Genomic DNA, 23,515 nt, shown 5'->3' on the forward strand with positions numbered 1-23,515 from the left:
TTGTGACAGAAGGCTGTTTGGCAAGACTAATTTAATTTCCCCTCTTCTGAGACCCATAAATCTTCAGCCCTCTGTACACATTGCATTCTTTGCCAGGATCGTTTTTCCTCTTTGCTAGCATGACCCTGCAATGTCTTTAACTCATCTAGGGTATCGACCACCCTTAATGCAAGGTTCAAACATGTGTCATTTTCAGTTTGCAGTAACAATTCCCGCTGTTCCTTGAACGTTATACAGTTAAATGCGCAAAACCTTGCGACTTGATCTGCATAACCGTTTCCCATGGACACAAAGTCTTGTGACTTAACGTGAGCATTGCATTTTACCATGGCAATTTCAAGAGGTAACTGAATCACATGTAACAAATCCTTTATTTGTTCACCATTTTTCACAGGAGAACCAGAAGAGGTCATGAAACCTCTCTGCGACCACAGTTGGCCGAAATCATGTACAATTCCGAATCCATATCTGCTGTCAGTATAGATAGTGACTCTCAGATTCACAGCTGCCTTAGTAAGGGCAATTCATTCTGCCACTTGTGCAGAAAACACTTTCTCAAGCCAGGAAGCTTCAATGATACCAGCTATGGTACATACAGCGTAACCAGCCCTCAGTGTTCCGACAGAATCTCTTAAACAGGACCCATCAACAAACATGATACAATCATTTTCTTTCAGCTGTGTGTCTTGAATATCTGGTCGTGGTTTGGTACATAATTCCGTTACCTCAAGACAATCATGTTCAAATTCTTCCTCATTGTTAATTTTAGTACTCTCAGCAGGAAGTAAAGTTGCCGGGTTCAATACAGTACATCGTTTCAGCAAAACATTTGGTGACCCCAGTATGATTGTCTCATATTTAGTGAGACGAGCATTTGTCATGTGCTGAGTTTTAGTTCGAGTCAACAAAATTTCAACTGAATGCGGAACCATTACTGTTAGGGGGTATCCCATGACTATGCCTTCACACTGCGTAAGGCTCTGACCAACTGCGCTAAAACAACCCAGTAAGGCTGCTGCGACGAGGTCCAAGGTAGCTGAAAAATATTCTACAGGGTGATTTGCACCTCCATGGACCGGTGTCAAGACAGACAAGGAACAAGCATCACGTTCATGACAAAACAGTAGAAAAGGCTTCGTATAATCAGGCATACCTAACGCTGGTGCCCTGCACATGCACTCTCTCAATTCCATGAATGACTCAAGCTCTTCTTTGGACAAACCATGGTATATGGCTCATCCTTGATCTCTTTGCCTGTCAATTTTATCAATGGTTTTGAGATGATCGAGAAGTTGGATATCCATTTGCGACAGTAGCCCACCATACCCAGAAACATTCTGACATCCCTTTTTATCGTTGGAGGGTTCATTTGCAGTATGGCTGTTATTCTTTCTTTCGATATTCTCCTGGACCCTCTTTCGATTAGATGCCCTAGGTATTTCACCTCTTTCTGACAGTACTGCAACTTCTTGGGTGGCACCTTGTGTCCGTTCTTTCCCAAATGATTCATAAGGCAATGGTATCATATTTACAGTTATCCCTCCTTTTGGATGCAATCAGCAAATCATCGATGTACTGCACTAGGGTCGAGTTAAAAGGCAGTACTAAGGATTCCAAATCCTTTTTCAATATCTGATTGAAGATGGACGGTGATTCAGAAAACCCTTGAGGAATTCTGCACCAACTGTACACCTTATCCAGGAATTTGAAACCGAAAAAAAATTGGCTGTCCTCGTGAAGAGGTATAGAAAAGAAGGCTTGTGACAGGTCTGTAACGGTGAACCATTCAGCATCACATGGAACCTGAAACATGATCACTGCTGGATTGGGCACTATGGGGCAACATTTTACCACAATCTCATTTACTTTTCTCAAATCCTGCACAATTCGGACTTTCCCACAGGGCTTTTTCAATCCCATTATTGGAGAATTACATGGACTGCTCAAGTCCATGTGCCATGGTCCAGAGGAGACATCCTATCCTTTACTAATGATTATCCCAGATTGAGGGAGAAACCGATTGAGTGGTATCAGCAAACAGATAGGTTTGTGAAACTTGCGAAGTGTCTCTGGGAAGACTTCAATACTTTGTTCGAGATCATTGTTCCGCCTGATTTGTGGCTCGAGTGCAAGAGAGGGGTAGATTGGCCGACGAAGGAGCAACACACCCGGTCCTGATCCATTATACAATACACAAACATATGAAGTAGTTACCACATATAGTGGAGGCAGCTGTTCCAATGTTTGTTAGCATGTTCCAGTCTTTTAGCTCTGAAATGTTTATCATCCATCAAAGGAAACATGGAGTTCTCTGATATCCTTCTGGGACCACATCCCACTAGAAATAACAATTATTGGAGACAGGAATATATGAATTTTGTAATGAATGGAACATATACTCAGAAACAGAAGTTGCAGAATGAATTAGGCAAATAGATCAGGAAAACCTTTAAACAATGTTTAAGGTTATCAAAAACGGTTTGCACATGCTCCCTAGGGCAATCTGTTTATTACAGCTCATCCTGTTCTCAGCCAAGGACCTCCTCAATGAAGGCGTAGGTCTTTTACAAAAGGGGCAGGCTCAGTTAGGAGCAATTAACAATTAAATTGGGCTTTACAAACACTCAGATCAGGCTTCATGTCTTTGCAACTATAAACAAAACAGCTACATTTGCCCCAACACAGAAAACAATGGTGAAAAAAGAATCCACATACACTTTGTTGAGTACAAACAAATGTAAGAAACACCATTTCAGTTAGCGACCATCCACCTATTACCTGGCTGATAAATGGCATGATTTACCTACAGATCACAAGTTGTCATTTTGATAATTGTCAGAAATAAAAATCCTTAGGCTGGTACGAAACAAGAAATAATTTACATCTGTTCCACTCATGGAAGTTTCCATTTTCTTACGTGTGCTTAAATAAAGATGGCCCTGTGTTTATTATTAAATCCAGCAGTAGAAACCATTTAGGTCTTTCTCTTCTGTGTGATACCATTTTGTTGCATGGAATATGTAGAGCTTTAATGACAGGGTTAAGTGGTGTTTAATGACAGGGTTCAGTCACTCTAACTACATATATCCCCACACACCATGAAATATTGTGCAATAGCTCCTATTTAATTAATGTTACTTGCTGTGGATTGAAACCAGACCAATCATACTTGATAATGGTTTATAAAACAATGCAGTGCTGTGGAAGGACCTTGTACTCACTACCTCACCATTAAAATAAAAAACAACCCTTGACATAGTATTGATATGTGAGGCATGCTTTCTACAAAAAGAAGTTCCTCTGAGTTCTGCGGCAGAAACATACAACTTGCAAATAGCCAGAAAGTCTTTGGAGATTAAGAGGTTGTTATAGATGGAATACCCGATTCACCTTGCTGATATCGGGCCAACTCACTTTGTTGATATTGTGTATACAACTGTTAATTTGTCTTCAAAAAATGGCATTGTGCATCTTTTTAAGTACATTGGATCTGCTCTGGTGATTGGATTTTAAGCAATAGTTGGACTGATTCCATCATTTTTCCATTCTTTGTTCTCCAGTCTCTTTGGAATTTCCAACCGTTCCACTGCTCATTAACTGCAGTATTGTCATCATGAACAAAGATGCAGAGAATCACTATCATGTTATCTGGGGATGCTTGGCTTTGCAGATTAAGCAAGAGTTGGATGCCAACTTTTTGTAAAATAGACAATGTTTAAGGGAAACCCATATTATAGAGTAGAAACTGTCCAGCTGAAATCACCTTGGATTTGCATCTAGAGCATCCTTCGGGAGCTTTTCCTTGATGTGGAAATGTTGCTTCAGTTATTGCAATCACACCAGAGACTATGCAGTGCAATGATTTTGTCCCTAATACAAAACACAAACTATGATGTATCAATGACACCAGTAACACTCTTTGATGAGTTGCTTGATGGCTAGCTTGACTCGCTGTTAGTGTCTGAGCCTCTGAATTCAGTACTCTCACCTCAGCTGAGTATTTTTTAACTGCAACTGATTGCTGGTCAATCTCATGCTAACAACGAGCAAGCTCTAACTGGATTTCACAACAACCAGATGTAAGCTGCATGTGCACCGGACAATGTTGACATGTCTTCAGGTAAGGGTTAAAAGCAGAGCTCTAACTATTTTTATTTTTTATTGTTATTTTTAAAGCCATATATTTTTTCATTTGGCATATTCAGTATCATGCCTGGTCAGTTTAATCGCCAATATGCATTCATCTGCGCCAACACAAATGCTTTTATGATAATGTATATGTTAGAACTGTTTAATATTCTACTGCTTGAAACATGCAAATCTTAAAGAAACAAAGTCATGTACAGCTAACTGCATTTATTGTTGCTGTTTAATGTAATCATGCTTTTATGATATTATGTTATTTATGTATACACATTTTATGCTTCATTGCATATTATTTATTGTGTAAGATTCATATAAGTGTAGAAGTTTATATCTCAATATTCTGACAGCATGGATTTCCCTCTGAATTAGATAAACCCCCTTATTTCTCCCCACCCTTATGACATCACAATTCAGACATTCAAGAAGGGGAATGCCCTAAAGATATAAGGCCTGACTTCATTTTAAAAAGCATTTTACTCCATTTTCTGTATTTCTGCAAAATCATCAACATGTCTGCCTTTCATGTAGATGCTATTTGTACTTATCATTCCAAGAACTGTGAAAGTGTCATGTCATTTAGGTATAGACACCAACAAAACAACTGATGCGACGTCAGGCTGGAACCAGTATCTTCTTATCTTAATTTCAAGATCAAACAAAAAACAATAGTCACAATAATGTAGTCTGAATTGTCCTAGTTTTATCTTATTTTTTAAGGAAATGAGTCCTAGACTTGATGCTTATTGATTAAACCAAATATTCCTAAGGTAGACATTAAAAATTCCATCTCAGATAAGGAACAGTATAAAAGGACTGGCAGTTAACATCCTGTCAGGAGAGGTCCTTCACCCCAGATTATCATAAGCAAGATTTTGCCAGACCAGCAGACAATCCTGCCTACCAGGATTGCTGCTGCTATATTACACATTCTACTGAAAGCTGATACCAAGCTAAAGCACGGTAGAACTCAACGCTGAAGCTGAATGCATCTTTGCCTTTTGCATGGAACACTGTCTCCCTGACTCCTGATAGTTATAGCATTCTACTATAAACAAGGTATGAAGTTTGCCCATTATCCCTAGGAAAATCTTGCTGCAAGTTATTCTACTCTGTATGGTCTCCTACCGTAGAGCGTAGACGTAGGTTTTAGGATGTTAGGTTTTTGGATGACATTTTAACCATGTTAGAAATGTTGATTTAATTCTTGTTGCTTGGAACACACACTTGTGCTATTTTAACGGTATTCTGTGTGGTTACTTAAGATGTTTTGACTATCAGGGTGCACCTGTTGGAATATACACTTTGTTTTAACTAAAGTGTCTTCTTCTTAGTGCATCTTGTGTGTGTGTTATTGAAGAGAAAAAAAAGGTGTCTTTCTGATAACCATGGTGACCCTAAGTCCCTGTTTAGGGACTGCTAGTAACCCTAAAGCACTGATGCCACTTTAACTATGTAATAGGTAGGGTTCTGTGGGTCTACAAAACCTATCTCTCATATTTAAGTGTGATGCACTGTACTAAGTTTACATGTGTCACCCATGGGTCTGGAAGCAAACCTTGCAGAGCTTATCCAGAGACTCGGTTTGTGTAACACTAGACAGATGCTGCTCTGTCAAGCACTGCTTGTGCCACTCAGGCCCTTAAAATGAAATGATTACACAACAACTTGTTACCTGCAATGTTTTATTAAACTTAAAATACCACTATTTATGAGGGTCTATGGATGCGAGAGACTGCGCTCTTGATGTGAGCTGTGGTTCAATCCCCGCCAAAGCAAAACCTAACTCCTATTAAGTAAACTAATTTGCCTGAGGACTTCCTAGGTCATTTCTACTAACATGACACAAGCAACAAAGTAAACTAATTTGCATGAGAACTTCCTGGATCAGCATTACTAACATGACACAAGCAACATTGTCTTTCTCAGGCAAATGTGTGCTGGGTACATACTCAACAATGTCACAACAACACTATTGTTAATCATATAACTTGAAATTACCAAATCAATTTTTAATTAGAAATAGAAAGGTTTATTGAATGAAAAGACACATTAATAAAGGAATGTGGACCTAGGGATCAGGTGCAATTCTAAAAAACAAAATTATTCCAAAGGAAACAAAAGGAACACAAAAATCAGTGGTAGTCTACTAAATTGTAGAGTGGGAATGAAGCACCCTCTATGACCAACCCATGATTGAGCATGGTCAGAGATTTGTAGTTCACCCTGATCAAAACTATGGAGGACAGAGTTACTCACCCTTCATGACAGCATGGAGATTGAGTGCAGTCAGGGAATGTTAGTGTTTCACCCTAGTTTAAAGTTTACCTTCAAATTTAGAAAATGTCTGTACATCAAACATCTTCAGCAGGGCATGGCTGACAGCTTCAGCCAAGCAGAACTGCACAAGACCTGAAAAAATGTTTTCATTGTCCCGCAAGTGCTGGTACATTTGCTGTGAAAATACCGAGCAGGACAAAAAGGTACTAAAGAAGGTACAGAAAGAATCAACCTCTCCAACTACTAAAAGTTATCTTGAGAGGTTGATTCTTTCTCAAGGAATTTAGGCACCTTCCCTCAGAGATAATTTCTAAATCCCCATTTTTAGAAAAAGTTCTAACACTTCTTGGTGCACCAAAATTCCCCAAATATTCAGAAAGCATTTCTTGAACAGACGATTGCAAGTTCAGGTTGTAGGAATGCTTCCCAAAACTTGTGTTCAGGTCCACATTGAGATGTGGTTTTACTACTCTGCAGAGGATGGCATTCCTGTTTTGAGCCATCAATACTGATGATACACGCTATGACATCATTACACCATTTCTGCGTGATACAGAATAACTCATTATCTAGAGTATAGTGTCTTATTATTTACCCACACTAACTATATTTTAGAATATAAGTCTTTATGGCCAAACAATATTTAGTTGTGTCCATAACACTTTGTAAAGTGTTGTTTGTAATGGTGGTATTTTCTAACACAAGAATTGCATTGTGTGTTGTGTCTATAATGGTGAGATATTCACTCTTGGCTTTTATATTGGCTTCTCATATGACACATTGGTTACATTACCACCTTTCCTGGCTACAGGTCAGTAGGTGGTTAGGTCTAGAAATAGATTTGCAAGTCCTCTAACACACCAATAGATTGCCAAGCACTCTAACTCGGAGAGAAACCTGTCCTTTTTCAATATCTCTGCATTGATAAGGCTATTACCATGTCTCTAGGATCTGGAAAAATCTAACAGGATGTTACCCCAAACAGGAGGGGTACTAAAAATAGAAAAATACCCAGATAAACATTTTTTCTGGAATTGTTTCAGGAGGTTGCACATGGGCAAGCTGAAGTAATACCTACTGCGTCCTTAGCCTGTAGGACTTTCTGTGCTTTTCATCTTAAGGGGACAAGTTCTTTAGAGCAAGATGACTCTTCTGGACAGGCCGCAGAGAGCTTTGACCTTGGAAGGCAAGAAGAGTATATTGTCCACATTTAGAGTTTGCTGGAGCCCTGGCATATATTGGTGTAGCTCCTACCCCATAAATCTTGTAGTTTACAGGTCTCATTTAGAGGTGGAGAAATTGCCAGGTTTCTGATGGTGAAGCCTCGGGTGGCTCCTACACCGGAAACGTTTAGCTGGTGTCCTATACATGGCCTCTATGGAGAAGTCTGTGCATGTACATTTTTTCCTCTTCATGATTGTGAGGCATTCCCTTATGATTTAGAATAGACAAAACAAAACAAATCAAGGCTTTATGAGACTAATTCCTGCAAATCAAGGACATTTTATTTTTTGATTTCTGTTTCTCAGAAACAAACCCCACTTTTGGGAGCTTGTTTCTGGAAAGCAAAAACTTTACTGAGCAGGGTCAAAACAGCCTGGGCTCTGTGCAGTACACTTTTTAACTGCCTCAGCTAAAGATGCACTGTTGGCAGTATGACCCTCACCAGGTAAGAGGTAATCTTGCAACATGGCAGTCTGTCATCTGTCCTGGGAGTTAAGGCCATGGTGATGTTTGAACTGGTAGGCTGATAGGGCACCTGATGAGGTTTGAATGACCTCTTATCTCCCTTAAATGTTGGAGGAACATGTCAATCCCAGAGATAAAAGACATATCAAAGGCATACTTTTCTCAACAATATTCTGTTTAGCAGAAATCAGTTCTTCCAATAGCAGCAAGTATGTTTTTCGTTCTTCCCCAATATCTCTCTACTAGCCTGCTAACTAAGAGTAGTCATGCAGGGTATTTTAAAATACTAAATCAGACTCTGATTGGTGATAACCTGTGAGCAAATTGAACTGCACATTTTGCAGTTTCGTTACCTAATAGTTTCAGTGGTGTGGCTCAGTTCTTGTTTTGTGGGTCTGTTTTCCAGGTTAAGCTATTGAAGCCATTTGCACTATAGAAAAATAAGAAGTTTGATGCACTTCTGTCTTTCCCTTTCTTTTTTCAAGAAGGTCAGTGTATATTCTGCCTACAAAGGATCACAGAAAATCTCCGACCCTATTGGTGCGAACTGCTCCCATTCTAGGTTGTGCACAGATCCACTTTTCTGAAAATATACTATCTACCAAAATAGATTATGTTTTGTGCCTTATTTTCAGAAGGAAATGTAGTCTAGATGTGTGGATCAAACTATTGTCTGGTCCACAGCTTTTTCTTCGTGACCTCAAGATTGGTTCAGCCCTCAATTTGGCTCTTCCCTTACAAACTCTGACTGTTACCTCACACAGAGTGTCAGAGTGGCTTGATGATGCGAAAGAAGGGACTGTGTCTCTCAAATTGTTATCCACCCCATTAGACTTCTTGTTTTTTTAATAACCTGAACTTTTACGCTCCTCTAGTACCATGTTTAAGGTAGAGAATGTCTTGTATCAGGAAGCAGAGGTTAACAAATAAGCAGGTATGTTAATTCCTTATCACTCTCAACCTTTTCATTATCATTAAAGGCATATCTTTCTCAGAAAAATAATTTTATTCTAATATTAATTTCTTTAATAAGTATCAGTATACCTAAAGGTTATTCCATTTTTTGGCTGCAATACTGTTACACAAAGAACAATGTCACTTTCAAAATGAGAGTTTCACCACTTCTGGCCCCTTAGGAAATACATATCACATTAGTAAATTAATACTTTTATACCATCACTGGTGCTCACATCAGTTGTATTATGTCCTAGCAGTGCTCTTCTACAACCTTCAGTGCAAACCCTTGCTTGAAGAAGGTTACCAAATATTGAGCAGCACGATCTTGGGTGTGGCACTTTATAACGGGATCTTGGTGTGGACCGATCGTGTAGCAGACAGTTCGGGGGGCAAGCCTAATGCCACCAAGGGGGGTGACCCATTGACTGGGTGGGGGGGCTGAAGCCAGTGAAAAGAAAGCTCGCCGAAGGGCCAGCTGGGTTCAAATTGGCCAATCAAGTGCTAGCTGAAAGGGCTTTGTGGTGCTTAAAGATGAGCGAAGTGGCCAGAATGTGTAATTCTGCAGGTATCTTAAGTGATAGCCAGGCAAAGCTGGAGGGGGCTGTGGACCACATGGCGGTAGAAAGATCAAGGCAGAAACTATTTCTATGTCCAAGGTGTGCAAGGCCAATTCTTGGGGTTTTATTAGACATGGCTTTATCAACCTGAAGACATAGCGTCCACTTGACTGCGGTGGGCATCAATATGTTTCTGTTGAATATAGTTGGGGCCTTAGAACAAACAGTCTTCCAATAGGACAATCAAGAAGTGGGGGAGCTGCCTGTGGTCAGGTAATCACAGGCAGCATTACGGTAAGACACATCTAGACAGATAACACCGTAACCAAAAAAGCAAGAGTGGCTCAATGAATGGGATGCCTCACCAAAGGGGCACAAGGAAGCAGCGACAGGCCAGCAAAGGGGGTTTGCAGCAGGCAGACACAGCACTTGCAGTCCGAGCAAGTACAAGGAGCCGCCCACCGCGAATCAGTAGCAAGAGAAGCCTAGCCACTGGAACACTAAGAGGCACTTCATGAGAGTATGCGTTGCATGAACAGTGGCGTAACAACAAGACAAAAAAAATGAAGGTTCACAGAGGTGTGACATGGCATTGAACTTGTATAATATGATTGCATGTCTGCATTTGTGAAATTGTAATGTGCAAAATTAATAAACTGTGGCCGTTTATGATCTAAAATTGACTCCGTCCTAGTCATTGAGGAAATAGAGGGGGAGGGATATAGATCATGATGGAATGGCTTGGAAAGGAAGGGAGACACTAGCCCGTCTGGGTGGGGTTTGTCCAAGATGGCTGACCCACTTCTTCAACTTGTACTTTTAGCGCCAACATTTATTTTTCGCCCATACATATTCTCACTAATGTTGAACCCTCACTGATTAAAAATGTGCCTTCCAGCAATTAATTTTTTCCACAAAGGAGACAGACAGTCACCACTGGTCAATTATGAGACCATTGTTTCATATGGTGAGCTAATGTTACTTCGGGATTAGGGTTCCTGACAAGCTAACTTGAGCCGAAATGGAGGCGAACTATAACGTCCCTGTAACCTTTGTTTTTTCAAACATATATATATATATTCATATATATAGATAATTTTTTCCACTTAAAAAACCAAAGGCTACAGGGACGTTATAATTAGGCTCATATTTCACTTGTACAAATCAATTGAAATTCAGCAGTTATAGTTATAGTTATTTCAAGTAACTATAAGTCACGGCCTAAGGTAACTATAACTCATGTCCCCGCCATGCACAGTTTTTTCTTTAATAAGTTGTCTTCTAATGTTTCATTGAAATGTTTTAAAAGTTGTCATGAGTGCTGTAATATCTGGGGTAATTAGAAGTGCATGGCGAGGGAGCGAGTTATAGTCAAAGCTGCCACCAAGTCAGAGCAAACAGCTATGTCCCGGGGTGGGCACCCCAAGATATAGCAGGAGCTGGCCCTGGTGGTTGGCATTCAGGCCTTGCAGCCAACACTTTATAACCACACTCCGTATAAGGCTTTTGCTCATGTACAGCAGGAGCTGACTGCAGGGCCTCTCTATCTTGGTGTGAGAATAGGTGTGAGAGGATGTCTCTGGGTGTGAGACTGGCTATGGGAGTGCCTGCCTGGGTGTGAAAGTGGGTGGGAGAGGGTCTCTGTGGGTGTGAGAGAGTCTGATTGTGCTCCAATAGATGAAAGATGCATTCACCTCTACAAAGGATTTCAGATTGTTTTTCAGTACAGAATTGCCGAGAAAGCACACTTGCTTTGCCTTCTCCAAGCCCAAGAGTTAGGATCATTTGTCCTTTCCAGAAGTGGAGCTTCAACTGGGACACCTGCTGCATTCATATTTGTAAGTGCTTTCTGTTGAGGTTTAATTTCTGTGTAATGAGCATCATGGCTAGAATGGAAGCTTAACTGCTTGTTTATCTAACGAGAGTCCACAGTTTACACAAAATGTCTATCCAACTCTAGCACTTTCTACTGATTAGTTAGTAAGTGCTAATTTGTTGGCCAAATGTGCATTGTGGGGTAGGAAGGCTGTGCAGCTCCCTCCCCCAGCCGATTTGGCCTCAGGGACCCCATCTCCTGTAGACCTTTAAAATTCCATTAGGCGGCCATGTGGCCCCCCTCGCCGAGCCGATCTCTGCCCCGGGGACCAAATCCCTGGGCTCTGTCCTTCAATAAACAGAGGAGGGGGACGCACAGCCCTCCTCTCCATGTTGATTTTAGCCCCGGGGACCAGATCTCTCAGGGCCCTTTGTTTTATATTTTTGGGAGGGGAACCCCCCCGGTGGCTCCCCTCCAAGGGCTGAATTGGGCCCCAGGGACCACATCCCCTGGGACCCGGCCATCCAGGGCACCCAGTGTGCAATGGGACTGCAAGGGGAGCTTCAATGTCCCAGTGGTCCCAACTGGCACGCCAACTGCAGGAGCTAGTATTGCTGTCACAGAGAGGGAGCTGCTATACATGCAGCTCCCTCTCTGTGAGAGCAATTGTTTCCTCTGTTTCCCTGCCTGCAATCTCTACAGGCAGGGAAACAAAGGAAAACTGCGCTTGCAGCAAGTGAGAGCTGATTGACAGCTCTCACTTGCTGTGAATGGAGTGTTTGTTCTGACTTGACAGGAGCTGTCAAAGCTCCTGCCAAGTAAAAGCAATAAGCTATGTCCCGAGGGTGGAAACCCACAGGGCCATTATTGAATCCTCAAGGGGCCCCCAATAATGCCTCTTGGCCACTTGGTCCTCCTCCAACATTAGAATTTTCCCTGGGGAGGTAGCAGACCCCCCACATTCATTGTTCATTTTAGCCGTGGGGAGGTAGAGGTCCCTGGGGCTGGAACCGGATTGGAGATGTTTTGACTGCCAGGCAACTGTCCTGCTAAGGCTTAGTGGTCCTTGCCACTTGCTCCCAGTCATATTTGGTTGCCCAAAGCAGACTGAAGTGCCCAAACACAACTTTTTAAGTTTTCAAAAGTTTTGAAAGTAAGTGCTAGCCATGGTATTTGTCAATGCTTGTTTGTATTTTTACTGAAAAGCTATAATTTACCATTTACTTCAAACTTCATATCTGCAGAACCCAGAAATTTGTTGATTTTCTTTGTCATATTTCTTTCTTATTCAGTTGCTTTTGTACTTCTAAATGCTTAGCACGTTACTTTGTTAAAGCCTGACTGCTGTATTTAGTTGCACCCAGGGAGGAGCACCTGATCCACTAGGGAAAGTTTGCCAGGCCTTGCAGCAGGCAGGACTGATTATCAAGGCAAGTAAATGCCAGATAGAGCAAGACTCAGTTGTGTACTTAGGCTGCCAAGTAGGTGTAGGCCATGTACAACCCCTTCAGCCAAAGATCCGGATTATTCTGGCCTAGAATGCTCCAAAGTCACAGACCCAGTTCAGAACCATTTTAGACATGATTGGGTACTACTAGAGGTTTGTAAAAGGTTATGGTGCAATCATGGCACCATTGATAGAACTCACTTCCAAGAAGCAACTGGAAATGAGTGTCAAAATCCCTTTGCGCAGCACCTGTCCTAAAGGCACCTAACTTCAGTAAACAGCCAAGAATAACCAGTTACCTTTTTAGTAGGTGACTCCTTCCCAGAGAACAGCATTGGAAAGCCACCGGGAGGGAATCCTTTGCTGGGGTTTGGTCCCTGAAGAAGCTGAGAACCTACCTGTTTGGGACTCACTTTAGAGTTCAAACTGACCACAGACCTCTCAGTTAGCTTATGCAGATGGGAGGTGAGAACCCCAAAATTTTGAGGTGGTTCACTTCCCTACACAGTATTGACTTCACAATGGAACGTAGACCTTGGACTGATCAGGCCAATGCAGATGGCGTTTGGAGGTTCTTCCACTTAGATGATGAGGACTACCAGGGAATGTGCTAGTTGCCTGTCACCTTTCACCTGGAAGGGGCTAATGTAAGGAAATGCCTAATTTAGCATGATCACCTACAAAGTTTTGGACTTATAGTTTTCTACTCTGAGAGTGCACTGAGACCTACTAACCAGACCTCAGTGCCATTGTTCTGACCCTCCAAAATGTATGTTCAATTGGCCTGTTCCCAATTGGCAGAAGCTAACTTACTTAGAAGTACCTAGTGTATGGTACCGGGTGTACCCAGGGCCTATACGTTAAAGTGTTCCTCAGGGGCTTCAGCAGTTATTGTGCCACCATGAGCATGACAAAGCATGTGTCCCAGCCTGTCAGTGCAGAAAATAAGAGCAGTTTTTAACCGCCAAGTCGACTGTGACATTTAAAGTAATGCAAAAGTCCAAGCCCTCCTTTTTAATTTGTATAAGTCCCCCCAGAGGCAGCCCTATGATAGTGTGCTGCTTACTGAAAAGTAGGACATGTGTTTTTATATGTCCTATCGGTAAAAACCCCAAATTGTTGTTTTTACTATAGAAAGGCAAGTATCCCTATTGGTGAGTGCAGGTTTAAACGCTGACAACTCAGCTGTGCTAACTTCGGATTGGGACTAATAAAGTTGGTACTTCAAGGTATTAAAACAATTGCTGCATTTAACCTGACTTGATGCCTAGGTATAGTTTAATGTAACCTTTGAGTAAAAGGCAATTTTAGAAAGTTCCCACTCTATTGCCCAGGTTTTCCATTGGCCATTCCCAGATGCTGGCCACAAGATAGCCTTCGGCCTCCTAGGAAGACGGGTGAATAACTCCAGGAATGGGCACAATAGAGATCTGCCATTGGAAGAGGTATTACTTCTCCCTGGCAGGAAGAAACACAGGGCATGAAGCTCAAAATACAGACTTTAAAAGAGAAGCCACTTCTGAAGAGCAAACAGCGGGCACACATGAGAGTGGCTTCTCTTTTGTCGTGGTAGAGAGTTTGACATTGAGAACAGAGAGGGGGAAATAATTGCCAAACCAGATTTTCGATGGTGTGTAGCCCCCAGGAAGGCACATCTCTAGGTGGGGCTCCCAAGCTCCACAAACAAAGAGAGGGGTTCTACCATCTTGAGAGTGGGCAAAATGTTGCATTCTGGGATGGCTAAAGGCCACAAATTGCAGGACGTCTTCAACAGATGAGAGGAGACCAGATAACCCATTGGCTAGTAGCCATCATGTCCCCATATGGAAAGTTGTGGGCATAAATTGGCACCCCTGGCACCCAGACCTTAGATCACATCTGTACTGGATAGTGTACTTAAGAAGGACTACCCTGCAGTTACCTGGATCTGGCAAAATCAGGCTGCACTAAAGACTGGACTGCACCTGCTGCTCCTAGGATAGCAAAGAAAGGACTGTGCCTATAGTGCCCTTCTCAAGGAAAAGCCATCCCCCAGACAGAAGACTGATTTCCTGTTACAGCTCAGGGCCACAAAAGCTGAAGATGATGCCCAGGGAGTTGGTAGTCATAGTCGCTTGAACACCACTGATGGCCAAAGCACAGTCTAGATGACCTAGTCCCAACATTTCAAATTTGCACCCTTGTCTGCTGGACCTGGGAGAGTCGTCAAAGTGCAGTTTGGTCACCCGTGGTGGACACTAGTCACCATTGGTTTCACTGTGACTAGAGACCAGGAGACCAGTGGCAACTGAATTTTGGCTGTACTTTACCTGGACATTACGGAAAATCAACCTTTGTTGCCAAAGTAGCCCCAATCTTTTCATGGACCAAGGGGTTGCCCCAGTTGACAGGATCAGGACCATCTGCATCTTCAGCATCCTGTATCTCATACATAAGGACCACTCCTTTGGGTCCATAGAGCCTGAAACTGACCTGGAGACAACTTTGACTGCAAGGTAACTGTCCTGTCAAGTCTTGTTGGCCTCTGTGACTTACTCCATGTTGGTGTTGGTTGCCCAAAGTGGGCCAGAGTACCTGAACACAACTTCATAACAATTTTCAAAAGTAACCACTAACCATGATAGTTGCCATTGTGTTTGCATTTTGAGTGAAGAGTCCTGATTTACAGTTTGCTTAAAAATTCATGTTTCCAGAACCTTCTAGTGGATTTTGGTCATTTTGGTGTCTTAAGATTCATAAACATAGGAGTAAGATCTATTTTTATGTATTGGTGTTGGACTTCCTTTGTGTTGTGTTTCTTTCTTATTCAATTGGTTTGGTACTTCTTAATGTGTTGATCTTGTTCCTTTGTTAAAGCCAGACTGCTGGAAGTCACATATACCAAGGGTTGAGCTAAGACTTCACAAATGAGCCTGGCTGGACCCAAGATAAGTTTGTGAGTTAATTACATAGTGAGGTACTGCAATCATCACAATTAAGAAAATCATTCCCTAGCATATCCAGGTTAAAAAAACATAGGGGGTCATTCTGACCCCGGCGGTCCGGGGTCGGCGGTAGCACCGCCAACAGGCTGGCGGTGCTCCGCCGGGCATTCTGACCGCGGCGGTACAGCCGCGGCCAGAAACGGAAAGTCAGCAGTGTACCGCCGACTTTCCGCTGCCCATGGGAATCCGCCATGGGGATTCCGACCCCCTCACCGCCATCCTGTTCCTGGCGGTTCCGCCCGCCAGGAACAGGATGGCGGTGAGGGGTGTCGTGGGGCCCCTGGGGGCACTGCATGGCACTGCAGGAGCCCCCGTAAGAGGGCCCCACTTTGAATTTCAGTGTCTGCTCAGCAGACACTGAAATTCGCGATGGGTGCTACTGCACCCGTCGCACATCCTCCACTCCGCCGGCTCCATTCGGAGCCGGCATCCTCATGGAGGGGTGTTTCCCACTGGGCTGGCGGGCGGCCTTTTGGCGGTCGCCCGCCAGCCCAGTGGGAAACCCAGAATACCCGCGGCGGTCTTTTGACCGCGCAGCGGTATTCTGGCGGTTCCCTCCAGGCGGGCGCCTCCCGCCGCCCGCCGCAGTCAGAATGATCGCCATAGTGCTTAGGCTGTCCTTTGTTCTTAAAACTGTTCTTGGCTTGTGGAGGAATTTGGATTACTTTTCAAAGATTAAGAGTCTGATTACGACTTTGGCAGTCTTGGGACTGCCATGCTGGCGGCAGCGGTCTGACTGCCTCAAGCTCAGCGGTCAGACAGCCAGATTACGATGCAGTCAGAAAGCCTGCTCCATGACCACTGCTGGACGGCCACCACTACTGCAATCACCGCCGTCCTGATCACAACGTGCCTTTCAGCAGAGCTTTTCCTGGTGGGGGGGAAGCCATGCAAAGTTGGGCAGAAAGGGAGAAAAAAGGGTGAAAGCTCACCTTTTTTCTGGGTTGCACTGCAGCATGTGTGTGTCCAAGTCCCTCCTGTGCTGCTGCCACCTGGCCACGACTCTCTGCATCCATATTGTCCCCAGAATCTAAGGTAGGAGACACCATCACTTCTCCCATGTCATGCATGTCAACAGTCCTTGGACATACAGTGACACATGGATTAAGCATGTCTACATACTCTGTACTACACTTACACAACATATACATGTTTCCTGATGTGCACATGTTGTACTTATCTTTCTTTCCTGCAGTGCCCCTCAACTCCGTTGGTACTCTGCTGCAGCACAGCCCGCTGATTGGTCTGGAACATAGTAATACGTCAGGGGATGAGACAGCTGGGGCAGCTGACTTTCACGGACTGCCGCCTTGGGGTCTGGTGATCCGGCCGCCAAAGCTGTAATCAGGCCCTAAGTCACAAGGTAAAATCTTTCATCAGGAAAACCTGCTTGAGGTAGAAGACCTGCTGAAATTGCACCTAGGTCCCTGTCAGCCATGAACAGTGACTTCCAATTGTCACTTTACTTTTTCTTGGTGCCTTTATCCCTAAAACTTTTTAAACTCTTGTTCTTAGTCTGCCCAATTGGATTTTAGTCATTCCAGTGTAATTTTTCTTATATGTTTTTGTAGGTATGTTGTGATGGGCAAGTCAGAAGTTTGAACCCTGAAATTCAATTCTTAACTAGGCCTAGGCATAATTGTAATTTCTCTGGCATAGTCAAAGTAATTTGGGTAATTCCGAGTTACTCCTTGATGCGGAATTACCCATAATAACATGATTACGCTCGCTCCAGTAATCAAGGGAAGCTTTAGGGGAAACAATCCTACTGCGAGAGAACCTTTAGTAACTGTGAGCGGTCACTTGGGTTCGTTATTTGTGTTGTGCTGTGTTTAACACTATTTCCTAACTCTAAATTCAGCCTCTTGTCCATTTTTTACGCAAGGGTGCATTTTGTGCTAAGAATAAAAATCCTACCCCAAAAGCACATTTCGGGAGTGGCAGCCAATGCTTGGTATTTGTGTTCTGCTGCATTTAGCACTATTTCCTAGAGCGAAAAGCATTTTTGTGCCAATTTTGGATGTGATGGGGCACTTATGCCTACTGCAAAATTGCTCTTCTAATAGTTTTGTGAATAATCTCATTGACATTTTAGGTAATTAAGCGTGGTTACTCTACACTGAATTACACGAGCTATGCCCACCCCTATTCTTAACACATATCATCTGTCCTATAGATGAGGAAAAAGTACCAGCAAAAACACAATGACATACTAAATTTGAAAATAGATTTTATTTTAAATCACGAAAACATTTATACATTTACATTGGAAAAAACATCAGAAATTAATAGGATGCAATCTAAAGATTGTACCAATATCAAATGTAATTAAATACAGTGCTAAATTGAACCTTCGCATACCACTAAGACCGTGAGAAACAAATGACTTTATAGTTCTACATTATATTGAAAAGCGCCCAATCTCTTACACATGGAAGGTGCTATGATCATGTACATGACTTGATGATGTCAGTGTATTTACTTATGTGAGCTTTAGTTAATAGAACAACAGATTAAATTCATTTGTCTGAAAAGTTTGAGGAGGCAAGTGAAAAAAAATAAACTGTAAATTGAGCAGAGATAACGTGGAAGGCGTGTGTAAAATATATTGTTCTTGACAGAGATGCAAATATTTGTTATTGTTTGTTCTAAAAAGATACATCTGGCCGAGAAGATACTGATACCGCAGTATCTCCATTGCTGTGTTTCATTGCAAGTCGAGTTCTGCACATCAGATTGTGGTTTAGAATTGGTGATACACCTTTTATCCAGTTTTATATTGTAACACACTGATTAGAAAAGGTTTTTGCCCCACGCATATTTGTCAGTTTTATCGGAGAAATGTATGGAGGGAAAAGTGCTCCAGCTCTGCTGTAATTATGAACTAGGTATAATCCTGATCTCGGCACATCCCAGTATGATCATGCATTAGGTTTATTGACTGTAATATGTGACTTTGGTCATGGCGTTTTCTGCTGGCATTTAACAGTCTGCGGCCCTGATTTATACTTTTTGATGCTAAACTGCGCTAATGAAGTTTAGCGTCAAAAAGTATACCGTCGGCTAGCTTCATTCCAAAACACCTGCTGGGCATCTTATTTATGGAATAGCTCAATCTGGCGCAAAGGGTGGGCTAATGTCATGGAGAATGACGTTAGCCGGGTGGGGGTGGCAGTAAGGGATCAGTGTTACAAAATGGCATTAGGCTGCTTAAAGTAAAAAAAGATGACTCCAACCAGCCTAGCGCTATTTATTGACGCTAAATCTACCATACCACATGACTACTGTCTATTAAAAGACAGGAGTCATGTCCACCAGCCCAATGGCCAGCACAAGGGACAAGGGTCCCCTGTCATGGTTGTTGCACCCCGTGCCATGAATGGGGGCCCCCTATGGCACTTTAAGAAAAACAAAGGTAAAGACTTACCTTTACTTACCTGGGATGGGGTCCCTTATCCTCCGCTGTCCCTTTGGTGTGGGTGTCCCTTTGCCCTGAGGAAGGCACCTGTGGGCTTATTCCATGGCGTCCCACCATGGAAATAGTCCCAAAGGTCTCCTAACGCCTGCCCTGAGCCAGGCGTTAAGCAAGCTTAGCACCATTATTTAGGCCCGCCTACCTCCGGTGCGCCATTTTTGCACAGGAGGTTAAATAAGGCGCTAGGGCCTTTGAGTCATTTTTTGGCCGGGAACACCTATCTTGCATCTCATTGGCGCAAGGTAGTTTTCCGAAGTCAAAAAATTACTTTAATGCCAATATTTTGGCGCTATACATGTCTAGCACAAAAATATAAATATGGAGTTAAGTTTGCGCTGGATTTGTGTAAAAACAAATGCTGCAAATCCGGTGCAAAAAGAGTATAAATATGCCCCTACATTTCCTGGGCTGTAATGTGGTAATACTTCCTTACTTTAAATTAGAGAAGATGCTTTGCACACTACCATGTGTAAATGAGGACCTCTATCTTTACAATTTGTATTACTTTCCTCTGCTTAAAATGGTCAATTGTGATGAGATATGTGAGACCTGTTATGATATAATATGTTACGTTATGTTATGTTATGTTATGTTATGTTATGTTATGTTATGTTATGTTATGTTAAGATGGCCTTCCCCCCAAATTTGTGCTTTCAGCATCCATTTTTCTGACCTAAATTTTGCTGGTATTAGGACTCTCTACACTTTACCACTGCTAGCCAGTGCTAAAGTGTTTGCACTCTCTCCTCTAAAATGCGGTAACATTGGCTTATTCTCGATTGGCCTATTTAATTTACCTTTTACCTATAAGCCCCTAGTAAAGTGCACTAAATGTGCCCAGTGCATGTAAATTAAATGCTACTAGTGGTCCTGCAGAACATCACGAACATAAGTAGCCCTTTAAACATGTCTCAGACCTGCCATTGTGGTGCCTGTGTATTCAGTTTTTAAACTGCTAATTCAACCTGGCAAAATAAAATGCTTGCCAGGCCCAAACCTTCCTTTTTAATATGTATGTCACCCCTAGGGTAGGTCCTGGACAGCCCGGGGGTCAGGGTGCCATGTATTTAAAACATAGGAATGTACTTTAAAGTTTCACATGTACTGGTAGTGAAAAACTCTTAAATTTGTTTTTCATTACTGCAAGGCCTATTTCTCCCATAGGATAACATTAGAGCTGCCTTATTACATTATTTAAGTGTAATTTGGGACGCGATCATTCAGTCAAGTTTAGTGTCACTGAAATCACAATTTAAAATCCTCTTTTAAAGTGAAGTTGTATTTTGAATTGCCATTTTTTGCATTAACAATTTGGTGCCTGAAGTCTGTCTCTGGTCACATGAAGGGTGTAGTTGGGATTGGGCTTTGTGTACTCCTCCTAGGCAGCCACCCACAACAGGATCTTAGCTGTGACCTGATGGGCAATCTAGGTCAGGGTGGGAGGACACAGCCTCATTTAAAACTGAAAAGACTGTGTCCTGTCCACACACAGAGGGCTTAACTGCCCTGTATTGTCATTCCAGGCTGCTTAGATCCACAGCACGGGAGGCAGGAAATCACATGCACTTCAAAACCACTGTCTAGAATGTTTTCTACCTTCCAGAACCTGGGCACCAATGTATAAATGATGGATATCAGACACCACCACTTCAGTACACTTCTGTACCTGTTGAGGAAGAAGGACTGCTGTGCTGCTGAAGGAGTGCCATGCTTCTGGACTGCACTCTGATGGACTCTTGCTTTACTGTGCTGATCTGTTGCCTGCTGCCCTCTTGCCTGGTGAGAAGGTCTGTACCTGCATCTCCTGAAACCAGAACCCCAAGTGACTCCAAGGGTAGTTGCCTGGCCTCATGATCTGAAGTCCTAGGGACATAAAAGACTTCAAGCCACCCTGCTTCTGCACATGAGACTCTGCCATATGTGAGTCTACCCTGCCTAGTGGTGCCACCCCAGTCCTGGACCCTTGGAAGTGGTCCTAAGGTGCTTGCCAGTGTACCCGAGGCATCACCTTTGCTGAGCTGTGCATCCACGAGCAGAACCAATGCATCTCCTGTACAGATCAGTGTGTTCCCAAGCAAAACCGATGCATTGCTGCTGATGCGTGGATTGGACCCATCGTAAAAGACTCCCATTACAATAGCAATCCACATCAAGGGACAGCTGCATCGTCTTTGAAACTGCCGCTACGTGACACTCTCCCAGGAGCAACTCCTCACATCTCTCTTTGACAGCAGCTTCGACAATGATGCTGAAACTCTGCATTGCAGCTTTGCCGCTAATAGGAACAGACACATAATCTTGACTGCCCAACGCAGTCTTAGCATCGCAAGCATTGTTGATCTTTGATGTTGATGCATCTCGTATCCAACGCATCACCTCAACTGCACAAAGCATCTTCAGTGCTGCTCCACACAATGCTCCACAAGTAGGATTTGTGAACAGGACATGTGCTTTCCTGGCCCATAATGGTCTTGATGGCTGTTCACTCGTCATGCCCACCACGGTGTGGGTGTGAGCAAATGTGGTCTTTTGATAAAATCACCTGGGCAAACGATATCACTTGGCTTCATGGTTAATAAGTTAGTAGAAAAGGAGGAGCAAAATGCGTGCTATTACACTTTCACCACTGACTACACTGTCATTAAGACAGGCATAGTCAGTATGGGCTGAGGTACTCCACACACCTGTAAGTAGGAAGTTGACAGTGAGCACCTGTCACAGATAAAGCATTACTACCATTACAAAAGAGGGAACAAGCAGTGTCACGGGTTTATCAGGGTACAAAGTGAACTATTCACAAATAGCAAACTGTCTTCCCATGACTATAAGAAATAGACAGCAGTTTTGTGGTCAGTAGAAGGACCGAAGTGCAGGCAGCAAAAACTGTTAATGCAATCTCCAGAGCTTCAACTTAACACCACCCTGTTCTCTTTTCTATGACCTGCCATCAGATGTTTTGTTCCCCCTTCGCATGTTCTCATACTTAACAGCCATGAATCTAAAACAGTGCCTTCATTTTATCACGTTTCACGTTCACTTTACTCTTGTGATAACAACTTTATGATAGAACTTACTTTATCTGAAATATACTCACAAAACTGCCAGCTCATCTGAAATATTATTTATATAAAATGTATTTCAATGCACTGGGGTAAAAGCAGATGCTTCTGAAAGCCTGCCATTCCCTTTTTCATCAGAATTGACCCAGTTCTGCAGTCCAACATTCTCGAAGCAATCTCTAACAGAGGAGAGAGGGACAGGCATATGGGGTCCCTGCCCCAAATAATGGGCATTGTTCTACCACCCACCCGGCCTAGGCATCAGCACAGATCTCAATAAAGAGTAAGAGAATCTGTGCTGCTGCCTGGTAGAGAGAGATACTTCCATTCTTTTGGTGAGTCCACATCCCTGAACCCAACTGGATCTATCATTAACAATTCTACTTACATTTCCTGCCCCAGGTTAATACCTTGTCATGGACAATCTCCTACAGGCCTCTGTTTAGAAAGAATACAATATTGTTGGGGGACACTCAGTAGACCAGAGCTCCATGTGTGCCTCAAGTCCCAGTGGCAGCCTGCACTGTGGCTGAGCAGTGGAGCAGACAGAAACACACACTCTTACTTCCAACCTTTCACTTACAAGTGCATAAACATACTCACACCCACTAATCTACATGCACACACACACCCATTCATTCAAAAGCACTCACACATCAATCCACCATTCACAAGCACATACATATGCACCCCCCCATTCACAGCACATACACAGAGGCACACATACATTCATTCAATTCATTCATACAAACACACATGTAGCCAGCATTCAGCAATCACTTAGCTGGCTGTGGCGGTGGCATCAGGTGGTGGGAGGGAGCAGCAGAAAAGCCTTAGTCACTGCTGGAGACCTTAGGTAAGGAAGAGATAGATGGAAGATCCCGCCACCTCCTCCTATTCGCTGACCTTCTCATTGATCAGCCAATGAGAACAAGACCTTCCCTAACTTATAGCTGAGTAAGGTGGGGGTGAGTAGCTTGCCTCACACCACTCTGTAACAAGGCATCAGTGATAGATAAACCTTGGGACCTCAGAGCTTAAACCTGAAGTGCACTGATCCGATTTTATCAGTGATGCTCCACCTCATTATGAGAGGTAGACCTTTAGA

The sequence above is a fragment of the Pleurodeles waltl genome, chromosome 5, assembly GCF_031143425.1.
Source record: "Pleurodeles waltl isolate 20211129_DDA chromosome 5, aPleWal1.hap1.20221129, whole genome shotgun sequence".
NCBI lineage: Eukaryota > Metazoa > Chordata > Amphibia > Caudata > Salamandridae > Pleurodeles > Pleurodeles waltl.